Source organism: Epinephelus lanceolatus, chromosome 10, assembly GCF_041903045.1.
Source record: "Epinephelus lanceolatus isolate andai-2023 chromosome 10, ASM4190304v1, whole genome shotgun sequence".
NCBI classification, from domain to species: Eukaryota; Metazoa; Chordata; class Actinopteri; order Perciformes; family Serranidae; genus Epinephelus; species Epinephelus lanceolatus.
The window spans coordinates 38,945,520-38,958,478 of NC_135743.1; positions in this window are offsets into that span (position 1 = coordinate 38,945,520).

Consider the following 12,959-nt stretch of genomic DNA (forward strand, 5'->3'; position numbering starts at 1 on the left):
GAACCAACTGTAACCAACTGAAAACTTGTCAAACTGTCAAATAGGGATGCACCGAAATGAAAATTTGTGGCCGAAGCCGAAGCCGAATATTATTAAATGCTTGGCTGAATACCGAGTACCGAATACCGAATATCATTGTTTAGTTTTTCATTAGTTTTTGCAGATGAACCCCCTCCAGATTAGTGTTGTCACGGTACCAAAATTGGGACCCACTGTACGATACCAATGAAAATATCATGGTTCTGAGTAGTATCACGATACCACAGCAAAAATGAGGCAGATGTGCCTTTTGCCATTTACGAAAAGATAAATCACTTTTCTATTATAGGCTACATCAATGATATTTCAATGGAATAAATTACTTATTGACTTGTTCATACTTCAAAAACAGCATCAATAAGTGATCAACATAGGGAGGATCAAAATAAAATATATAAATAAAATAAAAATCAACCAGCCACCCTCCTCCCCCTTCATAAGTAAAGAACAGTCCCTAAAGTGCGGCGAGGTTTGTGGGCCGTGAACGGCTCATTTCTCCTCTGACACGTCACATACCTGTGTTTGGCTGGCTCGGCTGTTCAGGTACTTCTGGGCAGTCATGACACCAAGAAGAGGATATTATTGGAGCCGACTTCTCCATCGCCGGGTAAGCCGATGGCCGCCGTATTTGACAGGAATACATTAACGTTACTGTCTGTGTCCGTGACCCCCGTTAAACCCACAACCGATGGGATTCGTCTTTCGTTTCTGCTGCTGGTTGAAATCTGTAGGCTGCTCGCACAGCGTGCTGAATGATTTAAGCCTATTTTGCTCGCTCAAAACTATTTTTAGTCGCAAATGCGAGTGTCATGACGGGTGGATCGCCACACTGCCAACATTTTATTCCGCCCATCACGGCACACTGTTTGATTGCATTATCAAAACACGGCGCTATTATTCGGCCTTGCTTTTAACTTATTCCACCGAATACCGAATGTGTGTTTTTTTGCAATATTCAGCCGAATATTTTCGGTTACCGAATATTCGGTGCATCCCTACTGTCAAAATCCATAAACATTCCGTGCATGAGCCACTTTCTAACATTCTGACATGTGAAAAACAAATCAGACATGATAACATTTTGACATGATAAAACAAGTTTATTGATATACAGTACAGGCCAAAAGTTTGGACACACCTTCTCATTCAATGCGTTTTCTTTATTTTCATGACTATTTACATTGTAGATTCTCACTGAAGGCATCAAAACTATGAATGAACACATGTGGAGTTATGTACTTAACAAAAAAGGTGAAATAACTGAAAACATGTTTTATATTCTAGTTTCTTCAAAATAGCCACCCTTTGCTCTGATTACTGCTTTGCACACTCTTGGCATTCTCTCCATGAGCTTCAAGAGGTAGTCACCTGAAATGGTTTCCACTTCACAGGTGTGCCTTATCAGGGTTAATTAGTGGAATTTCTTGCTTTATCAATGGGGTTGGGACCATCAGTTGTGTTGTGCAGAAGTCAGGTTAATACACAGCCGACGGCCCTATTGGACAACTGTTAAAATTCATATTATGGCAAGAACCAATCAGCTAACTAAAGAAAAACGAGTGGCCCTCATTACTTTAAGAAATGAAGGTCAGTCAGTCTGGAAAATTGCAAAAACTTTAAATGTGTCCCCAAGTGGAGTCGCAAAAACCATCAAGCGCTACAACGAAACTGGCACACATGAGGACCGACCCAGGAAAGGAAGACCAAGAGTCACCTCTGCTTCTGAGGATAAGTTCATCCGAGTCACCAGCCTCAGAAATCGCAAGTTAACAGCAGCTCAGATCAGAGACCAGATGAATGCCACACAGAGTTCTAGCAGCAGACCCATCTCTAGAACAACTGTTAAGAGGAGACTGCGCGAATCAGGCCTTCATGGTCAAATAGCTGCTAGGAAACCACTGCTAAGGAGAGGCAACAAGCAGAAGAGATTTGTTTGGGCCAAGAAACACAAGGAATGGACATTAGACCAGTGGAAATCTGTGCTTTGGTCTGATGAGTCCAAATTTGAGATCTTTGGTTCCAACCGCCATGTCTTTGTGAGACGCAGAAAAGATGAACGGAAGGATTCCACATGCCTGGTTCCCACTGTGAAGCATGGAGGAGGAGGTGTGATGGTGTGGGGGTGTTTTGTTGGTGACACTGTTGGGGATTTATTCAAAATTGAAGGCACACTGAACCAGCATGGCTACCACAGCATCCTGCAGCGACATGCCATCCCATCCGGTTTGCGTTTAGTTGGACAATCATTTATTTTTCAACAGGACAATGACCCCAAACACACCTCCAGGCTGTGTAAGGGCTATTTGACCAAGAAGGAGAGTGATGGAGTGCTGCGGCAGATGACCTGGCCTCCACAGTCACCGGACCTGAACCCAATCGAGATGGTTTGGGGTGAGCTGGACCGCAGAGTGAAGGCAAAGGGGCCAACAAGTGCTAAACACCTCTGGGAACTCCTTCAAGACTGTTGGAAAACCATTTCAGGTGACTACTTCTTGAAGCTCATGGAGAGAATGCCAAGAGTGTGCAAAGCAGTAATCAGAGCAAAGGGTGGCTATTTTGAAGAAACTAGGATATAAAACATGTTTTCAGTTATTTCACCTTTTTTTGTTAAGTACATAACTCCACATGTGTTCATTCATAGTTTTGATGCCTTCAGTGAGAATCTACAATGTAAATAGTCATGAAAATAAAGAAAACGCATTGAATGAGAAGGTGTGTCCAAACTTTTGGCCTGTACTGTATATGACACTAAAGTATTGAAATAATAACTTTTTTTTATTACTGCATGAATGCTATTCCCATATATTTTTAATATTATAGTGTTTGGATTGGGTCACATGACCCTATCACTCTAATAGACTACTGAGATTCAAAACCTATGCTAAAAAATCATGCATTATGTATGACTATTCACCTCACTTCAGCATAATACATAAATATTAATATGTAAGGATTCTGGCTTTAATGGTTAATGGTTTGTGTAACACTAATAGGCCTGTTGTGTGCTGGCTTCACTATAGCTGTTAAGTGCTGGTGGCATCAGAGGGTAAAGTGAATAGTCTAATAACCCACTATTATGAAAAGATAACATTATTTGGTATATACAAATGACATTTTATAGATATTGGCATCTTAAATAGTGTTCCCTATTCAAATGTAGTGTTTTGCCTACACAGGTGATACCTGTAATTAAGCTACTAGATAGGCAGGGCTATCATACCAAAATATAAACTAGAGACCTGTAGAGAGATAAAAATGCCAAAATTGTTTGGTCCCTGTGGGTGACAGGGGCCTACCGAGTTGTGAAAATGATCCCTTTAGCCCCTGGACTAATAGGGCCCCATTCTATTTGTCTGTTTGAAGTTCTGGCTGCACTAGTTACCTGTCAGGGGCTGGTGACATCAGATGGTGAGGTGTATAATCTAATAACCTACTTTTATGATAAGATAACATTCTTTGGTACATATAAATGCAATATTGGGGTGATTGGCTTATTTACATTAATAATGGCAAACACATATATACATGCCTTTTGGATTTTTTATTCCTTATTCCATGTCCGCCTGTAATTCATGTGTGCTTGGGTGTACACATTTTTTAAAAGGAGCAAGGTACTGATGAAATCTTTACTGCATTGTGTGCAGCAACTGTCTGTGAACATTAAGTCCAAATTTCATGACATTCTGAGAATTATTTCCCGAGATTCATGTGATAAGGCAGACACTGTCCCTTTTGGAGAAGCCTCAATTTTGACTATTTTCAATTTTGGGGAGGACCCAAAGATCATCCAAATTTTTTTTATTAAGCTACTACATAGGCAGGTCTATCATACCAAAATGTAAACTAGAGACATAGAGGAAGTCAAAAATACCAAAATTGTTTGGTCCCTTTAAGTGATACCAATTTGTGAAAATTAGCCCCTTGGCCCCTGGACTATATATGTGTGTGTGTGTGTGTGTGTGTGTGTGTATATATATATATATATATATATATATATATATATGTATATATATGTATATATATATGTGTATCTTACTATATAATGACTAAAACTCTGTCTGTGGGTGTGTCTGTCTGTGTCTGTTCCGTGTTTTTCTCCTCACTCATTTGGTCAATCCATGTGAAATTTGGCACAGTGGTAGAGGGTCATGGGAGGATGCGAATGGAGCAATATTATGTCAATTGGCCAAAGGGGGGTGCTATAGCAACTGATTGAAATTGCAAACTTTGAATGGGCATATTGCAAACTTTGAATGGGCATATCTCATATGTCGTAGAGACATGAAACTTTGCACAGAGATGCCTCTCCTCATGAGGAACAAGAACCCATAACTTCCGGTTATATAGATCTTCTGCCATTTTGAATTTTTTGAAAAACACTTAAAATCGATCTCTTCCTAGGAAGTTTGACTGATCTGCATGAAACTCAGTGAACATAATCTAGGGACCAATATCTAAAGTTCCCTCTTGGCAAAAGTTGGAAAACTTACTAAAACTGAGCTTCTATAAGGCAATGAATATTGTGGAGGGCATGGCTCATCACATAAAGGTGTATAACATCTCAAGGGTTTCACCGATCACCACACAACTTTGTAGGCATATGACCACACATAATCTGAGGGGACCCCTCCATTATTGACCCCATCAAACAAAATGGGGGCGCTAGAGAGCTAATTTCTTATCTAGGCCTAACCGCCATATCGATTTTTACTAAACTTGGTAGATGTAGAAGAGGACGCCTCAAGGTGACTGGAGAAATTTAACTCTAATTGGCAACTGGGTGGCGCTATAACAACAGAAACATGCTTAAAAATGACTAAAATGCGACCGATCGCTGTGGCTCCCCCTGTTTTGTTTTGTTTTTCTTTTAATTTTTGGTATGACTAAGTCATGGTATGGCATGCTGTACATAATCACGGAAACTGTCAGTGTGTCATTCTGTCAGTCAGTCATTCTGTCAGTCAGTCCCATGTTTTTCTACTCACTGACGTGGTCAATCTATGTGAAACTGCACATAGGCATTGAGGATTGGCATAGGTAGAAGGTGACATAGCTACTAATGGGTATGGACTAGTATATATGTAATATATCAATGTATTTCTTCTCCACTGCTGTTGTTCAACACTTGTGCATGTTAGATGTGACGCTTTGTTGTTGTTGTATTTCAACACATTTTTATCCCAACTCGTCAAATAGGCCTACCGCTGCTTTGTCTGTGGACCTAAACGTCAAAATATGACACACTAGGAACCCTCCTATTGCTCATAAATGCTTAATAAGGGGACTGATTATAGATAAAAGTTATTTCTTCAAACACGTGCAGGTTTTGTTGTGAAAGGTTTAAGTGGAAGCCTCATGTTTGCTCCTGTCTGGTGTAACTCTGGTATTAAAATTCCCCTCAGCTCCGCGCTGCTCTGTGTTGTGCAGTTGAACCCTGCTCTTGCTCTGCCTGCTGCGGCTCTTTTAACCATAAACTGGGATCTCTCCAGGGGCATCGTGTCCACAGAGACATCTGCCTCGCTGACACCAAAGTGACCTTCACACCCTCCCGCTGTCTGATCAGTGTGGTGCATATGGCAAGAAAAACTACAGAGACTTTGGCCAGCTGTCCTGTCCACAGTGAGACTGATATATCTAGTAATCGAGCTGTTAATGACATCTTTTGGATCTTAGCCAGTCAGTGTTATACTGTATGTGTCTGTGATGATGGACGATTCTTCTCTCTTTACTCAATCTTCAAACTGTCACTGTGTGAAACAAGCTGCCCACCTCTGCTTTAAAACACTTTGACCTGTGACTTTAATTCTGAGATTTTGGGACACATTTAAGATATGACAGAGGCTCTGTTATTTTGAATTTTGCAACTTTTTGTCATTACTGTACGGTCCCATAACCCTTGTTGCACTGCTGGATGTCTACACAGCGCAAAGGAATATTTCATGCTCCCTGGAGGAGTAATTAAGATGTAAATTAATATAGAATTTTATTTTCTGAGCTGAAATTTGTTAAATAACGTATAGACAGAATGTAGAGATAATAACAGAAATGTACCTTAGTCGGCCAGGTTTCATAACATGTACTAACCAAGATATTGTCTGCTCCGGTCCCACTTGATATGTGGCCTGAATTCTATTACCTTTCTAACTGTCCATTGAAGACAAGGGCACATGGTCTGTAAACCTACAACGATCAAAATTTTAAAATTAACAATGGGTCATATGTTTGTATGTAATGTTAAAGAAGTAACGTGCAGCAAAGGGTTCTAGGTTTGAATCAAACCTGCAGCTGTGCAGCAAGGACGTAGCCTTTGTACATGGGGCACCGGCTCTACCAAGTGAGCTAGTCGGCGCATCAAAACTTTGAGTCATTTTAAGGTACTTTGTCGTCACTTTTCTTTTCCTAAACCTAACAACAGTAACTTTACTTGCCTAAACCTAACCACTAGTATCCTAACCCTCAGAAGTTTCGTATGTTAAGTACGTAAGTTTACGTTAAGTACGTAATGTCATTCGTGGGGTGTTGGTTAATAGAATGGCTAAACATGAACATGTATTAGTTGTAGAAGGGAGATAAAAAGTCAATTTGCAATGTTGTACTGATGTTGTGTGTTTATTTTGAGAGACTGTATGCAAACTGTGGATTTCCTGTGGAAACAAAAAAACAAACAGACAATGTAACAGGCAGAACTTGACATTGTGTCCCAGAACGTCAACAACAAATGCAACCAGGGTACCTTGCATGTTGTATCTTGATGTGGAAAGTCCATGGCCAAATGTCAATATGTGACAAGGTCAGAGTGAGAATGTGTTGTTAGTTCACTGTTATAATTTTAGGGCCCTTGTGTTGGTTCAGTCTCACCCAGTGACACCCCCAGAATTCTTTCATATGGGTGACAAGATGAGGCCACTTTAAGTCTTGGGGTGGCACACCAAAACCAAAAGCCATAACTGAATTTCAGGAATTCTATTGTGCTGATTTAGTTTATGGGCTAATTGAAAACTATGTCAATTTGAGAGTTAAGGAATCACCTACTGATATACCTTCTTATAGTTACAGTTACTAATTATCTGATGTGCTTTCACTAATACTGGTACAGTTAACATTTTGAGTTCCACAACAATCCTGTTTTAATATGTTGTGTATCTCGACATGTTAGAAATTCATTGTTCTTCAAACAGGCTGGTTGTCCTTATGCTTAAAAAGACAAATATACAGTTTTAATTTGAAGTTGACTGTAAGGAACAAGCCTTCTCAAGTTTAGGGGAGACCCAAGGGTACAGATTGAACCCATTTTCATTCAGATATCTTGAGATGAAAGTTCAAGGGATTCTTTTAGGACCTGGCCATGCCAGTACAAACTACGCTACTGTGGTTGGTACCAGTAGATTCCTAGCTTAGAAAGTGCCACCCTTTGGGGGCACCACCAGTCTCACCGCTCTCTTGTTTCCAGCTAGATACTTTTTTTTTTCTCAGGAGGTGGTGGGGACTAAAACAGAGCAAAAAGGATATTTAATAATGGACTATAAGGTGAACAGAAACGCAGCTCCAACTTAATGCTAGGCCTGTCTGTGCAGTCTCTGACTGATTTTAGAGCTCACCACAAACCCATCCTATCTGAGCTATTTTCCCCCAAACCACTCTCCTTTTCTTCTTCTCTCTGTACAGTGATGAATTGCAGTCATAAAGGTTCAGAATAAGCGCTCAAGTTAATACATTTTAACTTAGAGCAAATAATTTATTTCTTGGCATTAACAGCAATGAAAAATTACATTTAAAAATGCAGCTTCTCTCTTTCCGGAGACAGTGTCCGTGTTACTCTGGATATTCCAAAAAACCTCACTTGAATTTATACTTTCTCCTGAGCAAATATTCCATATAACCCCATTTTTATAGGGGAAGAAATGTGTGTGTGTGTGTGTGTGTGTGTGTGTGTGTTTTGTGGAGAAAGCATGTATGCTTTCAGATGTACTGATTTATTAGGATCGTAATCAGGAGTGCATTCATGCAGCAGCCACAATTCCTGGGCAGCATTGCGTGTTTCTATAGGATCAAGATTGAGTAATTCTAAACTTCCTCTGACATACAGCCTCATAGTACCTTGAAGTAACAATATCAAATATAAAATAATTACACAGTTCAATCAGCCTGAAAAGACAGGCAAACAAACATGTAACATTGACATTCAAATCAGTATGAGGCAGTTCAAGGCTAAAAAGTCAGCAGGGGTGGTGCAACACTCACACAAATTGCACGATTATTTTACGTGGCAACAAGAACAGTGTGGAGAAACATGGCAGCATATGCCAAACACAAAGTGTATGTGTGGAGAGGAGCAGTGGTGGGGAGTGGCAGCACAGACGGAAACAGACGGACATTTAAGCAGACAGATGCTGCAGACATTAACACACTTCAATACTGCACAGGATGTCCAAGGAGCTCCAAGGAGGACTGAAGGAAAGGTTTTTAAGAAACAACTGTTCAGATACAAACTGAGCACAGCACAAATTATGGTCTTTCTAAATTTATCTTTACTTGTTTTCATTTATTTTATTCGCCAAAGCCTCTGAGCAATACACAGCTGTAGTTTCCTGAAAATGTACCTGATTCTCTTAAAAGATGGATTTTGTAAGTCTTAATACAATGCTTACTACCTCTGTCCTGTTGATATGGATGCTCAGATGATTTTCACTTCTAACTCATCAAACACTGCTGCTTTGTCGATGATTTCAGCGTCACATACCTATATACAGAGGTATCTTTCGCAGTGGTATCATATGCTCTGGGTGGCGGCTATTTCTGACACAGACAGACACAGCCGAACTTGTCAGATACCACCGCTTTGTCAGTGGATGTCAGCATCATATACTGACACACCAAGACACCCTTTCGTGGCGCTATGACATGCACCGAGCGACAGCTATTTCTGCCTTTGCCAGCAACTACTGTAATATAATAGGGGTTTGAATCACGATAGGGTATTATCATGATACTTTAGCCACGATACAATATTATTGCAATTTAGGTTGCAATATGCTGTATTGCCACACAAAAATATCATGATACCATGTTGTATTGATTATTTCCCCCCACCCCTATAGAATAAGGAGCGAGAAAGTCCATACAGAGCGGGTGGACACCAGACCTTCACCTCAGAGCCCACTGTTCATTACCTGTGTAAAATCAAAGGTCAGTGGACTTATTTTAATAACAACCTAGAGTGTTAGCATGTGTAGCATGCTACAGTAGTAACGTATGTCACATGACATTTTGTTAGTGAGAACCGTACTTATTTTAAGACACACCATAATTTGTTTTCCTAAAGCTAACCATGTGCTTTTGTTAAATTAACATAAAAACAAAATGTTTTACCTATCCTGTGTTTTTTGTTTTTATTAAAAAAGATGAATGAAGAATGTAATTTCCTGTGAAAACATGAATATATTTTGAAAAGTCACAATGCATTAGACAATGAGACACTATCCATAAATGTCCAAAACCAATACAGGAGGCTACCTCGTGGTCATATTTTGACATTTTGGTCCACTGAAAATGTGGCGGTATACAAGTTGGGATGAGAACAGGCTGGGATGCTGGACTTCCTCACAAAGCCGACTCATCATCTTAAAATTAGTGTGTGTAATGTAATAATAACATATCATGACTTAAAGATGTCACGAGTGAGGTCAGCGCATAACGACCGTATGTAAATTATGCAACATAACATTAGAACAACACTTTTGGTTTCAAACGGAATGAAGGTATGTTAGTAACGCAACATGACGTTAAAACAACATTGACTTTTGGCGTCACATGGGACATGTGGGTGAAAGTCTGTGCTGTTTGACCCATCCACCTCAACACACAGCCCAACCTGCCCAGACCTTCTCACTCTATATACTATGTTGCTCTCAGCATCTAATAAGGCCACGAATGGCCAAAGGATGCCTTTGGCATTGACATCAAACACTGAGGGGTGTGACAAAGGGTTGGTATTTGATGACCTGACGATGAGAGCAGGCTGTTTTGAGATGATCCAGCCTCTCATGATCCTGCTTCATGATGGTGGGGTTGAGTGCAACAGGGCGTGGGGACAGCTGCTTAGGCTGCATAGCGGGAGGGTAGCAGACCACTGCTGGGCCAGTGAGGGGAGACGACTTGTAGCCCCTGCTTCTAGCCCAATCCTGCTTTGTCTGTCTCTTGGAACAGTGATGAGACAGGAAGAGAAACAGCATGAAACTGCTTCCAGATTGAATTATGCATGCCTCCATCTGCTGACCGAAGACAAGTCTGTCAGGCCTCCTCAGTGTCACCACGCACACATAGAAACATACACAGCTCACTTTGTCTGATCTATAGTTCTTCAGCCCATTGTGTCTACAATAAAACACAATCCCTCAGGTTAACTGTGCCATTGACTTCACTCTGCTGCATTGTTGTTCATCCTTGTGAAATTGGCTGATTTAAGGGCAAACAGAAGCATGCAGCAGTATTCCCAGCAGGACTGTTGTTCCTGTATATTCACATAAAATATGTTACACTTGTATGTCACTACAGTACTAATCAGATACTTTGAAGCATTTTCTTTTTCTTTTGAGGGAGAAGCAGACTTGTGACTTGCTGATTTAATTCCTGGAATGACAGAATGAACCTGGGTGGAGAAGGTGAAAGAGCAGTGCCCCCCACCCCATCACCATTACCATATTAGAAATACTAGAACACCTGTGTTGTATGTGTACTATGGGCTGTGCTAAATGTGCAGCAGCAGAGCACACACACAAACACTCATATGTTTACAGGAAGAAGTTAGTAAAAAAAAAAAAAAAAAGCAATACACAAATGTATATTTTTATACAGTATTTAATAAATTCCTCCATATTACAAACTTACAACTCTCTACTGCGCAACCTGCTAACTTTGATTTCAATGTTATGCCCAAGAACAGTTCAGTGTGTGCCAGGGATTGAACCCCCAACCCTGTGATTAGTGGGAAACCTCCTGGGCCACAGCCACCACAGCAGAAACACACTCTTTTGTCTGAGAAATGAAGAGTACCAAAGCACACTGAGCCTCATTTACTAACATATACGTAAAAATATTCTTACCCTGCGCATAAAAGAGGTGTGCACACAAAATTACCATTGGATTTATGACGTGTGCACACTGCCTAATGTTCTTACTACTGTGCGTATGTTCTGAAATGCCTACTATCTGCAATCAGCATACTGCCACGGCCCCATTTCCCTATATAAGGAAATACATTTGCCTGGAGGTGCATCATGGAGAAAGCAGTGAAGTTGTTTTTATGCATGTATAAGGGCCCTGACACACCAGTGTCGGACCATCAGTGAGCATCTGAGAATGTCTCTGCAGTCAGAAACAGCTGATAAACCATTCGTCACTCTCTTCAAACATGTTACTTCTATCTCTGATGCGCTTTCTCCTGGAGGCAGTGACTGCAATATCTTCCAGCAAAGCTAGATATCTAAACACCTGCATGGAAGTAGATCAAAATCTTTTACACACCCTGGATTACTGTTAATAATAACAACAACAATAATAATAATAATAATTTAATTTAATGGCACTTAAAATTGGCAGAAGTGGCTGTCATAACTGGCAAATCAATAAGAAATTAAAAAACTAAACCTACATTTCAAAAAGAACATTCTGATATACTCCACTGTGAGCTAGGAGTGGGACACTCTTTACACACTTTTTATAGTCAAATATTGCAATTATGACAGTAATTGATGAGGATAAAAGGGCATCATGTAAGTGCATGCATTTGTAAATTCACAGTTTTAAATATCGTTGTCTATAAAGCCTTTTTTTAAGTGATGTATCCCAGATTTGTGCAAGGTTTAAGCGCCAATTTATGTATACACACTGTTTGTGAATAGGGCCCATTGTGATGTTACAACTAGGGCTGGGCAATATATCAATATTATATTTATTCTGTAACTTAAGATTAGATATTATTTTGAATTTATATAAATTTTGTAATATTTTGTTTTTCCAGGTTTTAAAGGCTGCATTACAGTAAAATGATGTGGAACTTTCTGAACCTAAAAGACTGTTCTAGCTGTTCTGTTATTTGCCTTTACACACTCTAATGATTATTTATCTAAAATATTTTGTGAGACCACTAATAGTCAACCCTACAATATGCGCATTATACTGATATCGAGGTCTTAGGTCAAAAATATCAAGATATTTGATTTCCTCATATCACTCAATCAAATCACATTAACTTTATTTATATGGTACTTTTCATACAACAGTAACACAAAGTGCCTCACAGAGGTTAAAAACAACAAAGATCCAAAACAGAAAACAAAAAGAAAAGAGAAAACCCAACCCTCCCACCCCACATAGAGATACATAAATATACACATACGCACACACCCACCCACGCACACACACACACACACACACACACACACACACACACACACACATACAATCACTAAAGAGACATGGCCGAGCACTGAGACCCGAGTCAAGGTGCTGAGAGGGCCCACGGTCCATGGCCACAGGGAGCGCCGCCGTAGAGACCTCCCCGACCCAGGCAGACAGGAGGCTCCACACCGAGGTGCAGTGTTCTTCAGCCACCCAGGTCAGAGCGGTCAATGACTGTATAAGATGGACAACATGTCTCCACATCCTCCCACTGTGCAAAATGAAGCCAAAATATCCCTGCCACTGCCATGTTGCGCTGGTGATGTCATTTGGAGCCAGAGTCTGTGCAGTGCAGATCTCCGCTGAATCAATTTCCCACCACCCAACCAATTACAAGCAGCGCCATCAATCACAGGCTCACCGATTGGCTCACACAGCTTTCATCATGACATAAAACCCCCTTTTAATAGCATCACATAATAATAGCTTTAACCTTACTTTTTAGAGGCGTGAACACGTAA